The sequence below is a fragment of the Leptonychotes weddellii genome, chromosome 5, assembly GCF_054177405.1.
Source record: "Leptonychotes weddellii isolate Sample4059 chromosome 5, ASM5417740v2, whole genome shotgun sequence".
Lineage (NCBI taxonomy): Eukaryota > Metazoa > Chordata > Mammalia > Carnivora > Phocidae > Leptonychotes > Leptonychotes weddellii.
This window is the reverse complement of record NC_138373.1, coordinates 24,280,298-24,300,381: the sequence shown is the minus strand read 5'-3', so window position 1 is coordinate 24,300,381 and position 20,084 is coordinate 24,280,298. Positions and strand designations below refer to the sequence as shown.

General features: G+C 48.9%; 1 protein-coding gene across 1 annotated transcript in view; it reads left to right on the top strand.

The window, feature by feature from the left end:
- Positions 1 to 20,084, top strand: part of LOC145721581 (multidrug resistance-associated protein 1-like) — a 46,933-nt gene that overhangs the window by 742 nt on the left and 26,107 nt on the right. The window lies entirely within an intron of this gene.

Genomic DNA, 20,084 nt, shown 5'->3' with positions numbered 1-20,084 from the left:
TTCTGTCTGCCTCCTTAATTACTATAGGGGAATTTGGGGAACAGGCGGGGAAGAACGTAGGGCTGCTCACCGCTGCCATGTCTCACCTGACCCTTGGGTAGGTTTTGGGGTTCCCCCCACCCAGGATGCCCCAGACCCTGGTACCTTTGTCATCCCACCTCTGTAATGTGAGGCTCCTCTCTGTTGGGGATGCACGTGGCTTTTACCCTGGCAAGTTTTCCTCTGCGTGTTCAGTGCTGCGCATGGTCCCGGCTCCCGAATCCACTTTCGGTGGTTTAATCCCCACTGTCTTGGGCTTTAGCTTCCCTGTAATGCGATTTACCCCTTTGTTCCAGGAGGGCACGTCAGTGTCACACTATCTTGATTACTGGTAAACACAATAGGCAAATCTGGACATGATAGTTTTTTCCCCCTTTTGTGTAGGACTCAGGAGAGAAAAACAGCTTTGGCTCTTTGGAGCTGGTGATTAGCATCCAAAAATACCTCCTTGTCCTGTTTTATGGCCCTTTCCTTGCAAAATGCCTTTGGAGTGTTGAAAAAGTCATCTCTGAGGGCCCCAGGGGAAGGCTTTATTTTGGGGGGTATCAACCAAATACACCTCAGTATGTCTCCAATTTTCAGGCCAGTGGGATCAGAGATTTATTCTTGGGCTGAAAATCAGAGAGATGCTTTTGCATTCAGGTTTGGGGGGGGGATTGGAGAACAGAGCATTTGCAAAGTAGGGCTCTGGAAAAACCTGTGGAGTCCCTGCTCCCTATACCAGGTGTAAGTAACAGCACCAAGATTATTTCTGCACAGACCCAGAGGGGGATCTGATCTAGTGTTGCTGTGAATTTTGGAGTGTTTCCTTGTTTATTTCCTTCTCCTAGGTTACACAGGGGGAAAAATAGGCCACCATAAATTAGATTTTGCATCAGGATGTGCTTTATTGATGACTGCTGTCAGTCCATGATTAACGAGGTTTTCCAAAGCACAGTGTGTTTGGGGGTGCTGTACGTTGATTTCGCTTAAGAAGCTCACCCAGGAAAACCAGTTGTGTGTTTTCCGCTTTGGACTTTTTGCTACAGAAATGATCAGGTGGTGGTTTTGCTTGGGGAAGGCAATGGCTGGTCTTCACGGCCAGACCCTCCCTCTTCACCCTGTCTTTGACCTTGCAGACTTTCCTCTGTCTCTTCTCCTTCTGGATTCCTGGATGCCCCAGTTTTGGGGGGGGGGAGGGGGGATTTGGAGCCTGGAACCAGAGTTGGAGAACTGGCCGGAGAACTTCCAGGCAGCAGGAGAAACCAAATGGAACAGAAAGAAGGTAGCTTCTGTGTTTTCTAGGATGGCATACTCAAGGCCAGCCTCCTAGCCAGTTAAACTGTGTGACCTGGGCCAAGAACGTTCTGTGCTCAGGTTCCTCATCTGTAAAATGGGGGCAGGATGCAAAACAAAACAAAACAAAAACCAAAAAAACCCACAAAACACCCAACTTTTGGGGCTTTTTATGGTTATGGTTGTTTGAAGAGTAAGTGAGATCATCTATGTAAGAGGCTCAGCCTGTGCCCTGAACAGAGTTAAACAATGCTTTTTAAATCATTCTTTCTGAAGATGAAGTTGTAGGTTTCCAGTTGCTTGTCCTTCCTTTGGACTCACTTTTTCTTCATTTGGTGGGGAAGGGATTGGGCTTCACCCCTCCCCCCCTGCCCCAATATGCCAGGCTTCTCCCTGACCAAGGTCGTGTGTTCAGAATTTAAAGGGACTGGCCCACGTGAGACTCTTATCAGAGCTTTGTTCCTGGGCCAGTGCCTGCCTCTGAGCTTCAGGAAATGTCCAGAAAAACCAGAACGTGGAAATGGCCCATGATGAGGGTTCCAGTGACTTAACCACCTTCACCCAGGCAGATGTTCTGGGATGAGAAGAGAGGAACTTCATTACCCAAACAGGGGCCGAGTTCACCAACACTTGGCTTGTTTTTTTCCATCATTGCTGGCAGGAGGGGGCTGTTTTGTGGCTGGTGTTTATATGATGGTTGGGAGAATGGGCCTGGGCCTCTCCCTGGGGGTTAAGTTTTTTATTTATTTATTTGTCAGAGAGAGAGCGCACAAGCGGGGGGGGCAGCAGGCAGAGGGAGAGAGAGAGGCAGGCTCCTCGCTGAGCAGGGAGCCCGGTGCGGGACTCGATCCCAGGCCTGGGGGTTAAGTTTTAAAAATTATTTATTACGTTGCAGACCCAGTGTAGAAAAATTGCAAACATGTCAAAAAGTGGAGAAAAAATATTAGTAAGTAGTGCAGTGCCTCAGAGCAGAGTGCCTGCATCCCCTGGCTTCAAATCCTGGCTCTGCAGCTCAGGAGAGTTACGTCTCTGCATGCCTCAGTTTCCCTATGTGGAAAATGGGGGTGATAACACAGTACGAAGCAAAGAGCAGTGATGTAGGAACAAATGAGCGAATCCTTCGCAGGTGCGTAGAATATTGCTGCTTGGTATACACTTAGCGCTCAGTAATTGTAAGCGGTCGACTCCGCTTGGAATTCCCTAGTTAGTTTTTGCTGCTGCCCCTGCTGTGGCTGGTGGTGAACGGAAGTAGCAGGTCCGTGTTGCCGTTCATGGAATCCTGCTAGTATATCACCCCTGAGCTGCTATTTGCCTCCGAGAATTCAGTAAATCTCTGAATATTTGAATCGGCAGTCAAGGGGTGGGAGAACAGGAATATTTTAGAAGCTATTAGAAATTCCCCCTGGGGTAAGATCTGGCCTTGGCGTCAGTGTAATTTGTCCCTTAATAGCTCCTCCTGGCTTCACAACAGTCTTTGAAGAATATAATTCCACCCCCAACTCCCCTACCCCCCCAACCCCCGCCAAGTTTCCTGTTGGTTTTCAGACTCATCCCTTTGCTTCCCTCCACCTTCCCGTCTTCTTCCCCTTTTTGTTCACCCCTCTTTCCAGTCTCCCCCTCTCCCTTCCTTTGGATGGTTAGAGCTAAAAGGGACCCTGGAACTAATGGGGTCTTCCCCTCACCCCACTTCCTGCATGAATGCAGGAATCCAAGGCCCGGAGTGGCAGCATGATGGGACCAAGGTAATAAAGTAAATGGCTTGGGGAGGAGAAAGGGGGAACCTTTGAGAGGACAGGGCAGGGCAACAGCTAATTCGGGGTTCCCGGGTTGCCTTATGGCTTTGCCCTATTCTCCTTTCCCCAGCTGGACCGGCTCCATTGGTGATACTTTTGGAGGTGACTTGCCTTTTGAATGTGGTGGTGGACTCACCTTTCCAACCGGAGAAGGGGGGAGTGTTCCAACCTAGCCTGTCCCAAGCAGAACTTCGGACCCTCCTGATGTTAGTTAATACCAGCCCTGTTCTCGGAGGCCCAGGCCCCAAACCTGCAGCATCCTTGACCCTCCCTACCCTTCCATTCCACATCTCAGCTGTCAGCACATCCTGTTGCCTTTTTCTTCAAAATGTTTCCAAATCTGCCAGCTTCTCACAGCCTCCCCCCACCTCCGCCCCCCTACTATTCTGGCCAGAGCCACCACTGTGGATCGGCTCACTCAAGGATTTGAACATTCCCTCCGTACTGCTCTCCCTGTTTCCATCCTGGACCCCTAGAGTCTCATCTCAACCCAGCAGCCATTGGGGGCCTGTTCAAGACACGGGTCAGGTCGGGTCCCCCCTTCTGTTTGAAATCCTGCATTGAGTCCAGACTTCGCTCAGATAGAATCCAAAAGGGTTAGGCCTGCAAGAGTCGGGGGAATCTGGCCCCATCGCCTCTCTGAGCTCCTCATCTGCTATTTTCTGTCTCACTTCACTCCTGCCAGACTGGTTACTTGACTGCCTCAGGGCCTTTGCACTTGCGTGGAAGGCTCCTTTACCTTCAAATATTTGCTCAGATGTCACATAGGCAGTTTTTCTCTGACTCCCTGCCACTTCCTTTTGCCCCCAGTCCTTCCCTGCACTCCCTCCTCTACCCTTCCCCCCCAACCAATCTAATACATCAGATATTTTACTTATTTTGTTTATTCTCTATAAACTCCCACCAACAGGTCAACTTCACAGGAGCAGTGTGTGTTTTGTTTTTTTTTTGGCTTGTGTTTATTTATGGCCACAGTCCTAGCACATAGAATGGTGCCTGGGACCTAGTAGGTGCCCAGTAAATATTTCTGGAAGGAATAAATGACATGAAGCACTGGAATGGCTTTTGAGCTGGGCTGCAGCCTCTCTCCAGAGGTCTCTAAGGACAGAATAGTCACTGACCTGTCTGGAATGGATGCCCAGGGAGATCCAGCCCTCTGGCTTCCCTGCTTGACGGCTTAGAGTCTCCCTTGCAAGGGTCAGCGCTGAACCTTGGCCCTCCCTCCTCTGCCAGGACCCAGTGCCTCAGACAGAGTAGGCTCTGCTCAGCGTTTGAATTTGAGTGTGAGAGGTCAAGATCTAGTCTACCAGTGTGCTGGTTTGGCTTTATTTCGGTTATGGATTACCGTCATCACTACGATTGGCTGATTTTTGAAAGAGTTCACAGGAAAATGTGGATTTCTGACTTGTGAAGAATCAGAAGATCTGAGAGCAGGGGGGGCCTGCATTTGTATGTGGCCATGATCAACCGGGGCTGCCCTCCCCAGAACAGGCCTGCGGGCTCCCGTTTGCTGCGATTTCCCCTCCTCGTTGTGGCTTCAATTCTAGAGCCCAGTGCTGGTCGCTTTTTTTCCATTGTGCTTTCTCACCTGGGCTGCTTCCTTCATTGAGGGCACTCGCCTGGCACCTGTGGCCAGTTAGCTGCGGGGACATCCCCTGCCTCGAAGCCTAAGCTTCTGGTGAAGTGCCTGGGGCCCCTCTGACTCCTTAGTTTGCTGGTGCAAAGACCGCTGGCTCCATCAAGGTCATGTTGGCTGGTGGGGGTAGGTGGGGGGGGTGCAGAGAAACTAATCACGGCTGCCCCAGGAATTTGAAGCGTCTTGTGTGTCTGTTGGCTCTAGATTTTTCTGGTGGGATGAGGTCTAACTTTTATTATCCTATCTTAATGGTTAGTAAAACTCCAGCCCATCCAGACTTGCCTGAACCTTTTGCAAAAAACAGAGTGCTCATAAAAGGGATTGGAATAATGACAAGGGGTTGACCATCCTGAGGCGAGGGCTTCCCCCAGCCTGGCGTGGAAACTGGGACAGCGTCTCTTCTGATGGATGTATGGAACCTGTCCTTACCTCTTGAAGGCTGAGGATTGGGGCGGGGCTTTGAGAAAGCCTGTTTAGGGACAGTGGGTGGTAGGTGTGAAGCGCAGTTTGTCAACCTCAGCACTTGGACATTTGGGGCCAGAAGATTCTCTCGTGCCCTGTGGGCTGTGGAGCGGTATCCTTGGCCTCTGCCTGCTGGGCTCCAGTGGCCCCTCTCCGTGTTGTGCCAATATGGATGCCTCCAGACATCGCCCCATGTCCCTCGGGTGTTGAAGTCACACAGTCATTGGTGTGTAGGAATCTGGAGAACAATCTGGGGCGAGACTTGCCCGGGTCCTTGCATTTTCCCATGAGATTTGAGGCCTTTGAACTCGTTGGCTTACCGGGATTGCCTTGGAGAAGCTTAATGAGACCGTTGGGAGGTTCAACTCCAGTTACCTGGAGAGGAGCTTGCTGGCTTTGGCGTGCGTGTTTGCCTCTTTCCATCCGACCCTGTGTTTCTCTGTGCTCATCCATTCTGGCTGGAGGGTGTGTGATGATAGAGGTTGGCTTGGAAGCTTCACTCCCTCATTTTAAACTGCCCCAGGAGAGCTGGACAATCACAGAGTGGAGGTTCTACTTAAGTGTCCCCTTACCTTAATTGTGGGATTCATGCCCTCGGGGGAGGTTGCCAACTCCTGGAAAATGGGTCTAGATGACCGGGAAGGGTAGTAATCAACGTTTTATGGGGCTTTTCCCTTTCCTCTCTGAGAATCTCAGTCTACCTTTTATTGGCCTCTTAGGTGGCTACTTGACTGGGGGCGCCCTCCTCTTTGGAGAGCGTTTTATTTATTTTTCCCAGTACGGAGAACTTCAGAGTGGTCTTTAAAAACACGGGATTTGATCGCCTGTTCTTGCCACGAGCGTTTCTTATTCATTTAGTCAGTCTTTTGTGAATGGAGCATCGACTATGTTCTAGATACTGGGAATGCAGCCGTGAACGAGGTAGATGAGGTGCATGTGCTCATGGAACTTACACTAGGAATGACCAAAACAATTTTGGGTAGTAGTAAATGCCACGGAGACACAAACTGGGAGGAACTTGGGTTGGGGTACAAGCTATGATGGAGGGATATCCAGGGACAGCCTTTCGGAGTGGGTAACATTTGACCTGTGATCTGCATGGCGAAGCTGGCCGTGAAAGGACTAGGAAGGAAGTATTAGGTAGAGACAACCGCAAGTGCTAAGGCCCTGGGGTGCCTGGAGTGGTCGAAGTAGCACAGAGTTTAACTCAAAGGAACTACAGAACCCATCCCATAAAAATCTTGCCTGCAGCCTTCTGCAAAAATGCATAAAAGCACAAATAAAACAGCTTGTGGTAATAAGGGCCTGAAAATTCCAAAGAGGAAGCTTGGCGAGGAAATAGAGCCATACTTGCAGAGGCGTGGGCTTCTGATCCATTTATGTTGGAATGAGTCTCAGGTTTTTTACAATTAAATTCAATTTTTTTTATGAGTCTCATCTGTTTCTGAACCGTAGCTGAAAACCGTTCAGGGTCAGACCAAGTTGGGATTCCCCGCTCCCCCAGCTGCCCATGATTCTCTTCCAGTGGCATTTCATGACCAGTTAAGATGACTTCCTTTAAATTGCTAGGAAACTCTTCTTTTTTTTTTTTTTTTAAAGATTTTATTTATTCATTCGACAGAGAGACACAGAGAGAGAGGGAACACAAGCGGGGAAGTGGGAGAGGGAGAAGCAGGCTTCCCACAGAGCAGGGAGCCCGATGCGGGGCTTGATCCCAGGACTCTGGGATCATGACCTGAGCCGAAGGCAGACGCCTAAGCGACTGAGCCACTCAGGCGCCCCGGAAACTCTTTTAAAACTAGATGTTGAGGGGCGCCTGGCGGTCTCAGAAGAGGGTGTGACTCTTGATCTCAGGGTTGGGGGTTCGAGCCCCCATTGGGTGTAGAGATTACTTAAAAAATAATAGAATCTTAACAAGAACGACAAACTAAATGTCGAAATGATCTGGCTGATTGCGTGAAGATCTTGCATGGTAACTGTTTTGATTGTGCTATTATTTTTAAAAAGGTGAGTCTAGGAGAATACAGAGGGAAAGTAAATGTTTGAGTACAGCCCCCTCTCTCTTCCCAGAGGTTGTCACTGATGCTAGTTTCTTGGGTATCCTTCTAGAAAAATGCCAGGCATATGCCAATATGTATGAAGGGGTGAGAGGGTACATGTATCTTTTTTTCCTCCCTAGATGGGTTCATATTCCAAATAATGTTCTGTATATTGCTCCCTACACTTAAAAACTGATGTTGACTTGACTTTTTTTTTTTCTACGTTAAGTCCGTGCAAATGGAAAGAAAAAGGAAGTAACCCTTGGTTATAAGCCACACATTCTTCTGTTCTGTGACTGTGCCGTACATTTATCTCAGTCCCTCCTTGGTTGGTGTCAGGGTTGGTTCCCGAATTTTGGCAGGATACACAGTGCTGCCTGGAGGATTGCCGGATACTCCTCTTTGCATATGTATGCAAGTCGATGCAAATGACTCAGCAGAATAAGTTCCTCCTTGAGGAATGGCTGGGTTGAGGGATCTATGCTTTGAAAATCTGATAGTTCTGATTGCCCCGTGGTTGCTGTCCACTAATGGACCCATCAGCATTTATTAAGTACCTGTTGTTTTCCTGGCATTTGAGGTGAGAGTAAGCAAGCTGGAAATTGACCAGGTTCACGTTGCCTCCGTGTACCGGAGAGGAGTTTTGTCAGGCTGAGTTAAACCTTGTATTCCAAGGAGTTCTAGCTGGAGAGTGCTGGGTTTTACTCCCATTTTAAAAAGATAGGGTTCACTGTTATTGTTCTTTGCCTTCTCTGTCATTTCAAAAGAGCTTTGACATCAACATTTTAACAACGGGTGAAGTTGTACTCAGAATCTCATCCTGCTAATGCAGCTTGATTTAATTTTTTTTTTACACATAAACCTTCTGACTTCATCTGTTGTCTTATTTACAAAAGCCATACTCCTTGTTAAAAAAAAATCACAAGGATATATGTTTTATTATTTATTATTATTATTTTTTAAGTAGGTTTCTCTCCCAGTGTGGGACTTGAACTCACGACCCTGAGATCAGGCGTCACAGGCTCTGCCCACTGAGCCAGCCAAGTGCCCCCGTCACAGAGGTATTTAAAAGTAGTGTTTACCTGCTGCTCCCTGGAGCTAACCAGAAACCGAGGTCGTCTTCCAGTCTTTTCTGGGATCATAGAAATGTTTACAAACATAAACATGTTTAAATAAAAGGGGTTAGGTTAAAATCATTGCTCTGGTTTTTATTTTTACTGAACATATGATTCATGTCAATACATAGAATCTCACTATTTGCATAATAATCTTTATGTGATATGTAAATGATATTTAATAAACATAACTTATTCAATAAGGAACAGCACGGAGGATCATAGTGGAAGGGAGGGAAAATGGACTGGGAAGAAATCAGAGAGGGAGACAAACCATGAGAGACTCTTGACTCCGGGAAACAAACTGAGGGTTGCGGAAAGGGAGGGGGGTGGGGGAGATGGGGTAACTGGGTGATGGGCATTAAGGAGGGCACGTGAGGGTGCCTGGGTGGCTCAGTCGTTAAGTGTCTGCCTTCGGCTCAGGTCATGATCCCAGGGTCCTGGGATCGAGCCCCGTGTCGAGCTCCCTGCTCAGCGGGAAGCCTGCTGCTCCCTCTCGCACTCCCCCTGCTTGTGTTCCCTCTCTCGCTGTGTCTCTCTCTGTCAAATAAATAAAATCTTTAAAAAAAAAAAAAGGCACGTGATAGGTTGAGCACTGGGTGTTATATGCAAGTAATGAATCATTGAACACTACATCAAAAACTAATGATGTACTATATGTTGGCTAATTGAATTTAAATAAAAAAATAACTTATTCATAATTCTTTGATATTCCACATTATATTTGGAATTATATATATATCAAATATATATTTGTTATAATTAACTCATCTGTTTTTCCCTATTAATAATCACCGCTTGCATTATTTCCCATTTTTTGTTCCTGTGAATGGTGCTCCAGTAAGCATCCTAGTACATAGGTCAAAATTACGTAAAATTTTTTTAATAGGTTTTAGCTCGTTATTTTCCAGAAAGGAGAACGTAGCGAGTTCACTGCCGCTGACGATGAATGAGAATTTGCGTTTCTCTGCATCTTCCTGAGCACTGGGTGTCATTGAATTTAATTCGATGGATTAGAAAAATACCTTATTTCATTTGCATTTCTCTTTCCGTTAGAAGCTGAGCATCCCGCAACATATTTCCCAGTGATACACGTGTTCTTTTCTGTGCGTCTGTTTCCTGTGTCTTTTCTGCTCATCTTTCCCCTGGTTTTGCCTTTTTCCTGTCAATTTGCAGGAGCTTTTGATATATTGGGAATCTTGCCCCATGTCTGTGATGAGTGCCACAGGTATTTTTTCACAGGCCACTCTTTGTTTACTGGCGTGTTAACATTTGATTCTTGTCAAGATTTGTGTGTACTTAGCAAGGGTGGGCTGGACAGTGCAAGACCATTTTCGGTGTTCATGTTTTTCATTTACTGGTGTAAGAATTTTCCCACGTTCCCATATAACTTTTTAAATTATAGTGTCATAGCAATAGTTCCTTGTTTTGGTGGGCTGTAATTTACATAATTATTACCTGTGGTTTGACATTTAGATGGCTGTCTCTCCTTTCTTTTTTTTTTCTTTTAAAGAAAACATTATAATGAGTATCGCATGGAGAATGCCTGTTGCCTGAGTCCTTAGAGCATATTCTCAGGGGTGGAGTGAGTGTCTCAGAACACTTGACAGATTTCGCTCTAGCTCGAGCCTTGTTTTTTTTTTTTAAAAACGGGTTGGCTTACTTCACCCTTCTAGCATGGTCTAAGGATACCCATTATTATGGTTGTTTTTATTACTGTGGGCAGATGACGGGTACATATTAATAACAGTGTCTTCCCTGGTTCCTCCTGTCAGCCTTTGAGGCTTGAGACCAGTGGCCCAGACGAAAGTTGGAGCTGCCGGTTGCTGGGAAGGTGACCTGGCCGTTCTAATTTGGTTAGATTATCTAGGAGCCCTTTGATGAGGCATCCTCCTCAAGATCATTAAGTCACTAACAAGGTCAAAGAGAAGAGACACATGGTAGATTAGACTCTGTCTGAGGGCTGCTGTTACCATGTCATGGGGCTCTCTCATCTTTTTTGTCCCATGGAGATCTCTGGGGTCTGGGTGGGCCACACCACACTCGGTGTTGGGGTCTGGTGGCTCACCTCGTTTACTTGCATACTTGGCGGGGGGAGGGGCTGGAGAAGGGGCTCAGCCCTGAGTCAGACCTTCTTTATTTTCAACGGGGCTACAGGAGGGATGAGCACTAGCTGCTGAAGTCAGGGGGCTGGCTGCCTGGACAAGAAGGTACAGCTCCACAGAAACCCAGGGAGGTAGATGGCTGGGGTCAAGAGGGCAGTTTCAGGAACTCCAGTTTGCACATCGGTCCTGCCGCTTCCCAGCATGTGACCCTGAGCCAGTTACTTAACTTCTGGGAGCCTCAGTTGATGCACCTGTAAAGTGGGGGGGGGATCATGATTATGTTGCATGTCTTAAATAGTTGTAAGGAAGAGGGAAGTCATAGAGGATGCTTAGCAGAGCTCGAGCAGATGCTCCCTGTGGTTATGGAGGAGGAGGCTGGACAGTAGGGGACAGTGTGGACAGTCGAGGGCAGTGGAGAGGGGGCATTTCAGGTGTCATGATTCTCCTGGGCCCAGGCAGGCCTTGGCAGAGTTGGAAAAGAGCCCAGTCTGACCCCAGGGATTCAGACACCTGTCCCCAGGACCTGAGACAATTCAGGTTAATTGGCCCGGTTGTTACCGGGTATCTGTGATGGTGTTACCAGGTGTCTGTAGTGTTTTCCAGGTCTGGGTAAGGCATGCCCGGGTGTTGGGTATCAGCTCTGAAATTGGGCTGATGTGTGGAGAAATTCATTTTACCCATGGTTTTCTTCATAGTTTAGGAGTGAGAAGACTTGCTTAAGTATTTAAATCGATGGCATACGAGTGAAGTTGTGACAATTCTGAGAGCCGCTGACATTTGCATACTCGGAAAGTTCTAGGTTTTCTGTACCATAAACATGGCAGGGATTAAATTATTTAAAGGGACTTTTTCTTGGACTCTCTTCTTGGTCTGAGATTGTAAGAGATAGAGTTTTATAAAATGAAACCGTACAGGACGAGTATAGTAAAAAGTGAAATTCTTCCATAATGACACTCTTCTGGAGATAATCTCTTATTGGCAGATTGGCGTTTTAACTTTCAAATCAGTCTGTTTTCTCCCCTTATGCTAAATAGATAGTATCTTTTATTTTTTTATTTTTTTTATTTTTTTAAGATTTTATTTATTTGTGAGAGAGAGAATGAGAGACAGAGAGCATGAGAGGGAGGAGGGTCAGAGGGAGAAGCAGACTCCCTGCTTCGACTCGATCCCAGGACTCCAGGATCATGACCCGAGCCGAAGGCAGCCGCTTAACCAACTGAGCCACCCAGGGGCCCTAGATAGTATCTTTTAAAAACAAGGATGGGATCCTGTAAAAACATATTCTTCATTTTTCTGTTTTTCACTTACTAGTGCATCTTGGCTATGACCCATTTTTAATTAACATATTTACTTGATGAAATGTCAACATGAACCTCATTAAGTAATTTGCTAGTAATTGTTCCCTCTTGAGGCAGTTGGCCTTGTTGTTTCAGCCTCTGCACAGGGAGCTCCTGGGGAAAATGTGAAGCAAGTCTCGAGTGGGTGGGTGTTGGAGGGGCATGTCATAGACCCCGTTGCAGGAGACCGAACCTCTGAGGTTCAGTGCTTATGGGACTGGGCTCTCACCCATGGCCTGTCCCTAGTCAGTGGTCTCTGAGGGTCTCCTGAATAGCCTTGTCCTGGGCTTGACCACCTCCAGTTACAGGGTAGACAAGGGCAAGTGAGCATTTGGTTTTGTGCTTTTTTGGTGGGAGTAGGGAGTTGGGAGAGGCTTCCACATACTTAGTACTTGCCTTTAAACCAATTCACTTTTTTTAAAACCTAAATCACTGTATCCCAAACGCAGTTGCCTATCACTTTAGAAGTTTTAGAATGCGAAGTCACAGGGTGGCCATATTCGTGTATTTACTGAAAAGCTATTAACTAGGTCATTACTAAAATGAGAAAAGAGGGTATTCTGCAAACTGCCCAGATCCGAGGCTCTCAGCACCCGGCGATTTTGCCCCCCCGGGGACATTTGTCAACGTCTGGAAACATTTTAGATTGTCACAGCTGGAGGAAGGGTACTTCTGGTATCCAGTGGGTGAATGCTGCTGCAGTTACACAAGGCCCAGGGAAGGGCCCCCCCCCCAACAACAAAGAGTTATCAGGGCCCACACGTCCCCAGTGCTGAACTTGAGAAGCCCTCGCCTGGATTCAGGCCACGTGCTGCGGCGTTCTGGGTCATGTAATGGTTTGCTAGTTGGCTAACTCTGTGCAATTCTGTCTTTTCCGGGTGACTGGTGACCGAGTGTGCGTGACACTGTATACAGCTAGCCGTGGCCTGCTAGTGGCTTTCAGTCCTGACCCCACACCTGATGTTAGAGCTCCAGTAAACCCGTGCAGGTTGGGTGTGAATGGGAATTTACGTGCGGATGTGAATTCAGGATACTGTTGCTTCCCACCCGCCCCCCCCACCCCGAGGACCGTACGGACATGGGGGAGAAGGGAGCTTATGGACCCTGAAGTGGTTGAAATTCGTAACCCTTTTGCCAGGCAAATCCTATTCGAGTGTGGGTGTCAGAAGGCACACTGTGCTTGCAGAGAGGATTTCTCTCTCTCTCTTTTTTTTTTTTTTTTTTAATGATTTTGTTTATTTGAGAGAGAGAGCACAAGCCAGGGGCGGGGGAGAGGCAGAGGGAGAAGCAGGCTTCCCGCGGAGCACATGTGGGGCTCGATCACAAGACCCCAGGATCATGACCTGAGCTGAGGGCAGACGCTTAACGACTGAGCCACCCAGGCGTCCCGAGAGAGTTTCTCCTGTGGGGCCAGGCAGAAACCGTGGCCTGTTGGTGACCATGCCCATTGGAAAGGGCTGTACTTTGTCAATTAGGAGATTTTATTGCCTCTGCCCTGCCTGGCTTTGGCAAAAACAGCCTGGCCTGGGGACAGAACCGTGGAGACAAGAAGGCAGTTGGCAGGGGGACATGGTCGGATGTGTGGTTGGCAGCTCTGCCCGAGCTGGCCTGGTCAGGTAGCTTGACAATTACCGCCGCCCCTCCCCCCGCACCCCCCCCCCAATTAAAGTTAAATGCCTTGTTGTGGAGCAGTAGTGAGGAGGTGGGGCGGGGGCGATTGCCATCTCTCAGGGCATCTTTCATTTTTCCTTCTTGATTCTGGAAACTTTGGAAAAAGCCTCTTGCCATCCCCCAAGGTGAGTTCTATAAGAAAAGGGTCTGGGCGGTCCTGCATTTCATCGACTCCAAAAGGCTGGCAGCTGTGACATGCATCCCAGTTTCAGAGATGTTGGGCTCTGCAAATGGGGCCAGTGAAAGGTTGTAGGATGCACGGATTGGGAGAAACTGATGTCAAAGGAAAATGTGAAGAAACGTGGGATGGATTTATTTATTTTAAAAAAGATTTATTTGAGAGCGAGCGAGAGCACAAGCTGGGGGAGGGGCAGAGGGAGAAGCAGACTTCCCGCTGAGCAGGGAGCCCGAAGTGGGGCTCAATCCCAGGACCCTGAGATCATGACCTGAGCCGAAGGCAGACGCTTAGCTGACTGAGCCACCCAGGCGCCCTAAGACGAGACGTGGGCTTTACTATCGATGCATTATAGTAGCTTCCAGTCCCTCCTTCCCTTCTTCCTACTACTGTGAATCCTTTTACTGCCGTAGGTCTGATGCTGGGAATCCAGCCCTGGTGAGTGACACATATGGCTTCCCTGTCTCACGGGGACCACAGTTGTGAAGATGCTCAGAGGGACGTAAGAGTGTAGGTTGCCAGTGTAGCTTCCATTCAGATCCCAGTTCTGCTGCTTGCTGGCTGTGTGACCTTGCACAAGTCACTTGACCTCTCTGTGCTTCGGTTTTCTCATGTGCAAAATGGGGCTGATAGCAGTGCCTCCCTCATAGAGTTGTAAACTTAAAAGGGTTCAAGTATGACCCATGCGCTAGCCCCGTTTCTCAGTGCAGTTACTGTTACTACTCCTCATCCCTTGTCATTGTTGAAAGTGTCCTCATCATCAGTACACAGCAGTCCCTCGCTCTGGTCCAAAGGGGAGCCCGAGGATCCTGGAGGATGCTGAGATGGGAAAGTACCAGACGGTGATGTGGGTCTAGGTTGTCCCTCCCCAGTCAGCCGCCGTTAACTACTTCTGCTTCTCTGGATAACACGGCCTTCTTGGCTCAGGTCAGGAAACCCTTGGACTCTGTGCCTCAGTTTCTGTGTCTGTAACATGGAGAACAGTAGTAGTACCTGTGTTCTCAGGTTTGCTTCAGGGATTAGACAAGATGAGATGTGCACCGTGCTGCAGTCTGTGTCTACAGGCTGTGGAAGGCTTTGCTACAACGGTATTCAAACCCCTTGAGGAAAAAAATCTACCCCTGTCCCCTTCCGCCTTAAGCAGTGTTTCCTTGATCAGAGCCTTCCCCTAACACCGCAGCCGGCTCTTAGGCAGTCCTTACTTGTAGATGGTGTCTTTGCCCTAGTTCTTAAGTCTAGAACGTGGACCCCAGGGGGCCGGTGCCTGCCCCTCGTTCCTGGTGGCCTCTCCAGGGCTGGGAGTGGCCCCTTGCTTTGGTTCATGACAACTGGGTCATTTTCAACAGGATCCTCTGCCCCCGTTTTGCTTTGCTCTCGCCTGCCTGGGAGCTTCCTGGTTTTGGCTGTGAATGGGCCAGTGTGTCCAGATTGTTCCTTTTCTTGCTCTTGGAATTATTTCCTTTGGACCCATGCCCATAACTGGGATTGTTGGGTTTCAGGCGGGACGGAGTCTCTGGCTTTTCTTTGCATGTTTCTGGGTTGCTCTTCAGATAGATTTATTCACTCCTTCTTCTGCTTGTCGAGCAAGTATTGAATGAGTGTGTGCCGTGTGCAGGCAAATTAAAAGGATGTGCGTGGTCCTGCTTTGGGGAGATTCCAGGTAGGAGGGAAAGAGACACTAGGAACTCTGCAGGGAAAATAGTTGAGAGCGTAGACTTTCAGAGCATGTCCTAAGTGCCAGGGAATGTTCTAGATGCTTTACGATGTTTTCATCCCGACAGTAAATAACCTGTGGATGGGGAAACAGGCACAGAGAGGTGAAGTCACCCAGAGTCTGGCTGGGAACCCCTTCCCTGTGCTATAGGAACAGAAACACGGGGGTTGCTGCAGCGAAATAACACGTTTGGGTCTTGGTGAATAATGGCGGAGGGGGCACTTCAGATGGGTGAGGCCTCTCCCCACCGGCTGGCATCTGAGGCCTCCACGGAGGCACGAGAAGGAGCTGACCAGGCCAGGGCACAGATAGGAAGAAGCTGGGTGCGATAGAAGAGCCTCGAGAGACCTTCCCGGCCAGAGCATCAGAGGCTGGGGGGGAGGGTGTCGTGGGCTGCTGTGGGCGCACGACCATGCCCTGCAGGGCTAGGTTAAGGCTGATAACCTAGTTAGTATTAACTCACACTCCCGGTGCTCGTGAGTCCCAGGCCCTGTTCAAAATGGTTTCCATTGAACCCTCCAAACAGCCTTATAAAGTGGATAGACCATTGTCCTCATTTTACAGATGGGGCACCTGAGGCCCAGAAAGGTTATGTACCTTGTTGAAGGTCCCACAGCAGAGCTGGGACAGAACCGTGGCCGTTTGGCCCAGAGTCCAGGCTCTTAGGCGTGGCACCGTCCTGCCACTGAGATGGGAGTGTCCCTAGTGGCCTGTTTTAAAATAGCCGTTTGTGGGTGCTTCCAGGTCAATGGCAGGACAGGAGGGCGGGGGGGGGGACCGGGGGGGGGAACAGAGTGGAGTCTTTTCCAGCAGGCTGTGCCCAGTGACTCTGGCCAAGTCTCTTGGGTGGCTTCGGCGTTGTGGCACGTGGCGTTCTGAGCTGTCGTGACCGCAATAACAGTGGCAGTAACAATGGGGTAGAGGTGGCAGAGGTGAACTTGGCCCCCAGCGACTACCCCCTCCCCCAACACGGGAGGGTTCACAGTCTGGGGGGAGGTGGGTGACCGAAAGTCAGACAGGTGGAGCAACTTCCTCAAGGGCACATAGCCAGGAAGTGCTGTTGATAGGGCTCGAGCCCAGGTGTCGGCTCCTGGATACCGCTTATCCTCGGTCCGCCCACCCCCCATCCCCGTGACCCTGTCTGGCATGGATGGGGAGCATGCCTCTGGGATTTCCATTCGGAATAGAGAGACCTTGGGGTAGGGAGGAGGGCGAGCTCGGGTGCTCTGGGGCAGGGGCCCGGGGCGTCTCAGAGGACTTTTGGAGACTGACGGTGGCTTTCCCAGTTTCCTGTTTTGGGGCTGTCCTCCAGAGAAGGGACTGAGAAGAGGGAGCCAGAAACTGAACGCTCTCGGTTTCACAATGCCCAGGCGCTTTTGCAACGTGTGGGTGATGCAGCACTTTCCTGGTGGGAATCCCACATGGAGCTTCGGTTTTCCTTTGCTTAGCTCGCTCAGGCCCCGGCCTGTCCTCCTGGCCCTGTGTGTCGCCTGATCCCCTCCTGGCGCTTTGTTCTACTTGTTGATGGCCATACACACCCAGAGCTTGTCCAGCGACCTTCTGGCTTCTGCTCTGCGCTCCCCGTCTCTGCTGCGGCACATCTTGGCATGTTTACAGCCCTTAGGTTTTTACCTCCTTCGGGAAACCTGTCCTGAGCTCCCAAGTGGAAACAGCGATGACAGTGACTGCCACTAGTAGACCGGTCACCAAGTGCCCATCTCTTGTCCCCTGCTTGACTTCTCAGGGAGGCATTGGTTGGAGTGGTGAGCCAGCCTGCCTGTGTTGACGTCCACTTCTTCTACTTACAGGCTGTGCCACCTTGGGCAAGTTGCTTTGCCTCTCTGTGCTTTGGCTGCTTACTCTGCAAAATGGGAACATCCCACTGGGGGATGAAAATGAAATAATGTAACGTGTAGATGTAGTCCTCAAGGTGACTCTGAGAAGCAGGTGTTGTCCCTGCTGTGAGGATGAGGAACCTGAGTTTTCTTCCCCTTTGCTTGGTGAGTTAAGGGGTGCTCTGTGTGCTCTGGAGATCTCTTGTCACTTACGTGTAACTCTTCAGTGACACTTGGTACTTTTAAAATCTTTTGCTATAGCTATTTATGTACCCATCCTACCTCCTGTACCAGATGCTAAGCTTTTTGAGGGCAGGATACAAGGGTGGATGTCGTGGTTCAACTGTTACAAAGCAGGGCTCAGTAAATGTGTTAAAAGAATGGACAGGCAGGTGGATGGTCTTTGGAGTACTAGGTATCTGCTTCTCCCTCTCCCTCTGCTGCCCCCCCCCCCAGCTTGTGTGTGTGTTCTCTCTCTCTCTCTCGCTCATTCACTCTCTCAATAAATAAATAAAAAATCTAAAAGAAAAAAGGACAGCGGGTTTCAACTGGAGTGATTGTGCCACCCCCCCTCCCACGGGGACATGGACACTTTCTAGAGACATCTTTGTTGTCCTGACTTGGGGGAGAGGATGCTACTGGCATCTGGGGGGGTAGAGCCCAGAGATGCTGCCGGACATCCCGCCATGCACAGGACAGCCTCACAACAGAATTGTCTGGTTTCAGATGTCAGCTGTGCCAAGGGTGAGAAATCTCGGGTTAAGGGGACTTGTAATCTATTTACAAGCAACATAGCCATGGCAAAAGACATTGCATTCAAATTTATTTTTTTAAGTATTTTTTTTTTTTTAAGATTTTATTTATTTATTTGACAGAGAGAGACACACAGTGAGAGAGGGAACACAAGCAGGGAGAGTGGGAGAGGGAGAAGCAGGCCTCCCGCAGAACAGGGAGCCTGATGCGGCACTCGATCCCAGGACCCCGGGATCATGACCCGAGCCGAAGGCAGATGCTTAACGACTGAGCCACCCAGGCGCCCCCTCAAATTTATTTATTTTTAACAAATGCAAACGAGTCCTGTCTAGATGATGTATTTTCTGACTGAGGTGATGAAGCGGGGTTGGTGTGTAGTTTTAGAGGGGCGTGTTAGGTTTCAAAGACAGCATATGGGAGGTGAGAATTCACATAGTTAACTTGACCCTGGGTCTTATTCATCTTTTTTTTTTTTTAAGCGCTTTATTGAGATACAGTTCACATACCATATGATTCATGCATTTAAAGTAAACAATTGGGTGGTTTCTAGGATAGCCACAGAGGTGTGCATCCATCCCCGCGGTTGATTTTGCGACCTTACTTGTCTTTGTGTCCTTTAGACCTGGCCGGCCGTGTGCCTCGTGTGATGGTCGCACATGTCGGCCGCATCCGGTTTATAGTTTGCGGAGACGGTGGTGTCCGGCCCATAGCTTTCACAGGTGCTTCTGAGTGCCCGCCATGTGCCAGGAGCGGCCGCAGGTGGGAGGGGAACAATCCGGGAGCACCACCTGGGCATTCGGTGCCCCCACAGAGTTGACAGCCCGAGGGGAGGGCAAGATAGGGAAAAATATAATGTTTGAGGTAAGTGGCATCAGATCAGGTCACATGAAATTACTGACCTTCAACGATTTTTGACCTATGGCCCGGGTTGGCAAGCGTTTTCTGGAAGGAGTCAGGTGGTCAATAGCTTAGGCTTTGCGGGCCAGGGCGAAATCAAGCGACCACGCTTGGCAGCAGGCAAATCATCTGTTTTACATTTTATATTTAATAATGTGAAATCCATTCCTAGTTTGGGGGACAGATTTGGCCCATGGGCTGTAGTCTGCCAACCCATGACCTATGCAAATAGCCATTTGTATGGTTTTTGTTAGTCACAGGTATGACGCATAATGTATTATATAATGTAGTGCGTATCCCATAACATATATAGCGTTAGAGTATTAAGATAGTATGTAAAACATCAAATAGTATCTGAAAGAAATATTTAACGACCATATGGTGAGTGCTCTACCGTAAATGTACAGAGCTCCGTGAGGCGTTAAATGAGGGATTGGATGTGCTTGGCGGGGTGGGGAGGGGGTGAGCCTCCATGAGGAAGGGCTGCTTCTGCCGAGGCCCGAAGGCTGCCTCTGAGTTGAAGCCAGGGCAGTGAGTGGGGAAGGGCTCCAGGCAGGGAGGACAGATTGTGCAAAGGCCCTGAGGCATGGAATGGTACAAGAGTGGTGAGTGAGGAGCTTCAGGCAGAGCCTCAGGATTGGGTTGCAGTTTGAAGCTATCCCTTTGGCTCCGGGGTGGAGGGGAGGCCGGCGGCCAGTTAGGAGCCTGGGTAATAACCCGGGTAACCCAAAAGATACTTGGGAGGTGTGGAATGGATTGAACGAATCCCCTATCTTCTAGTGGCGCACCACTTTTTACTTTATTTCATGTTAATAAAAGGACCTTGTGTTTATCAAAGAGATCCCAGAGGTCCTGGTTAGGTTCTTTTCAGGCAAATCCATGTGCTCTCATTTCCCTGATGATTTCTCTACCATCCACTGTTTGGATGGGTGCCATCTGATAGAAATAGAATGCAGGCCATGTTTGGAGTTTTAATTGGTTGCCACATTAAAAAAAATAAAATAAAAAGCAGGTGACGTGATTTTAATGATTTATTTATAAAGATTTATTATTTGACAGAGAGCATGCATGATTGCGGGCAGAGGCAGAGGGAGAGAGAATCTCAAGTAGATTCACTGCTGAACGTGGAGCCCGATGTGGGGCTCAGTCCCACGACCCATGAGATCATGACCTGAGCCGAAACCAAGAGCCAGACGCTCAACCTACTGAGCCACCTGGGTGCCCGATATATTTTAACT